We start from the raw sequence: 2,343 nt of genomic DNA, 5'->3' as shown, positions 1-2,343 counted from the left end.
ACTCTCCACATAATCTTTTCTCTTTTCCTCTTTTTGTGTAACTCCACCCCGTGTGTGTGTGTGTGTGTGTGTGTGTGTGTGTGTGTGTGTGTGTGTGTACATGTGCATGTGTGAGTGCACATGTGTGTAGGTTCAAGGTTGACATTGTCCTTCCTCAATTGCTCTGTAATTTATTTATTATTTTAATCATCATAAACAGGACCTTTTATTTGTCACTATTAAAAATCTGGATTTTTAAACAGTTTCTTGGGCAGGTATTCATACCCATCAGCTCGTTCGATTTTATTTAGCACCCACCTGTCTCGTTACCAGTCGTTTTTCCAGAACTACCGCTTTCACCATGGAGCTCCGTTAGTTTTCCCAACTCAAGTTTGGGTCTCTTCAGCATTTTTGCTTTTCTAATGAAGACATCATGAAGAGCATAGATGGACCAGCACGCCTTTCCTAAGCCTTTTCCAATGCTGTCTGGAATCAATTTTAACCACTTCCTTCAAGTCATTTGTCTGCACTTTTGGGTCATGATTTCCATCATCTTCTTCCAGATCTGACGGACCTGCTGGCGCTGCGCACATGATGCCTTGTGTATGTGGTTGTTGTGTTGTTTTAGTGAAACCAACCCAGAAAAGATGGAGCAAATAACACCAACCCAGAAAAGATGAAGCAAATAACCATCCGCTGCCTTGACATCGACATGAGCTTCAATCATGGTCTGCCACTTTTTGACCACGGAACACATTTTGTCCCAGGGTGAGATCCATGCCATGGGAGTTAGTCAGACATTATTTTGCCCTGAACATCCTCAGTCATTAGCTTGAGTTTTCTAGATGCAACTTCTTCCTTGTATAGCTCGGCTCACTTCATACACCTAGCCCTTGAAGCCGTCAGATGCAATTTTGGTTCCTTGAGACTAGTATTTTTCTCCCCAATGTTTCTAATATTGGGCATGGCTAAAGTTTTCAATTCACGCCATTCTTTCTTTAAAAATGTATCAACCACTTTCTTTTTTTCTCCCTTCTTGCCGCCTTTTGTCAGGTGCTTGTTCTTGCCGACTGCCATGGTGCGGCTCTGAGAGCCAAAAACTCAACTCTTTTTTTTTTCAAAGGTTTATGATTTTTATTTATGCGGATAAGCATTTTCCTTGAATACATGTCTGTGACCATGTGCATCCCTGGAGCCAACAGAAACTAGCTCTCCAGAAGAGAGCATCAAATCTCTCAGAACGGAGTTACAGATAGTTATAAGCCACCATGTGGGTTCTGGAAAACAAACAGGGGTCCTTTGCAGGAGCCGCAAGTGCTTTTTAATCACTCAGCCATCTCTCCAGCCTGCCACCTGTCTGAGACAGGGCCGCCTACTAAACCTGGAGCTCACTTGTTCAGCTGGACTGACTAGCCGGCAAACCCCAGGGATCAGCGTGTTTCCACCCCAACCCAGCTCGCCACCAGCACTGAAGTTACACGTTCCATAACTGACTTCAGTGGGATGGGGTAGGGTACTCGAGACTATGTCTCCCTGGGTAGCCCTAGCTGGCCTGGAACTCGCTTTGTAGACGAGGCTGGCCTTGAACTCACAGAGATCCACTTGCTTTTGCTGGGATTAAAGGGATGTACCACCATGCCCAGATTGCACCTGGGTGCTGAGGAATCCACACTCGGGTCCTCAAGCATGTGGGGCAAGGCACTTTACTGACTGAGCCATGTCACTCAGACCCATCTTTTTTTTTTTTTTAAACAAGGTCTCTCATTGCACCTGGAGTGTGCTAGTTTGGTGAGACTGGCTGCCTCTCTGCCTCCTCAGCGCTGGAATTACAGGGGGCTAGCTGTCATGCTTGGCTTTTATGTGGGTCCTGGGGATATGTACAGTAGCTCTTTGCCCAGTGAGCCATCTCCCCTGCCTCCTATCAGAAGTCTTAAGCATCTGCAGGGCTACCAGGAACACAGAAACTGGTGCCTTGGTGCAGAGGAAATAAACCATGCTGAGATATGACTGCTGATGGAAGAGGTGGGCCCAGGCGAGCTCTTTCCCCTCCATCACCTACCCTCACTCTGCCCATGACAGAGCCGAGGTCAGCCCAAGGTGTGGAGACAGGAGAAAGGACCAGAGCCCTTTGTACAATCTACCACTGGGCCCGTGGTCTCTGCATGCAAAGGCTGGAAGAGAATTGGCTGCAGGAATTTATGTCCCAGGGGACATAACACATTTAGAATTCAGAACCGGAGCCTCTCAGAATCTGTGTCTATTCAGAGCCTGAGACACTTCCCTTCCTTATGCATAGCAGGGCGAGCAGCCGAGAGTGAGCTCGTAAAAGGCCCGCGAATCCTGCTGGGCATCAAAGAGCTCTAA

At 47.2% G+C, this 2,343-nt stretch overlaps 1 pseudogene; it reads right to left on the bottom strand.

Annotated features, from left to right (window-relative positions):
• Nucleotides 1–234: 234 nt before the first annotated feature.
• On the bottom strand, nt 235–1,056 carry LOC127190965 (40S ribosomal protein S3a-like; annotated as a pseudogene).
• Nucleotides 1,057–2,343: the final 1,287 nt, after the last annotated feature.

The sequence above is a fragment of the Acomys russatus genome, chromosome 6, assembly GCF_903995435.1.
Source record: "Acomys russatus chromosome 6, mAcoRus1.1, whole genome shotgun sequence".
Classification (NCBI taxonomy): domain Eukaryota; kingdom Metazoa; phylum Chordata; class Mammalia; order Rodentia; family Muridae; genus Acomys; species Acomys russatus.
This window is presented reverse-complemented; position numbering and strand designations above follow the sequence as displayed.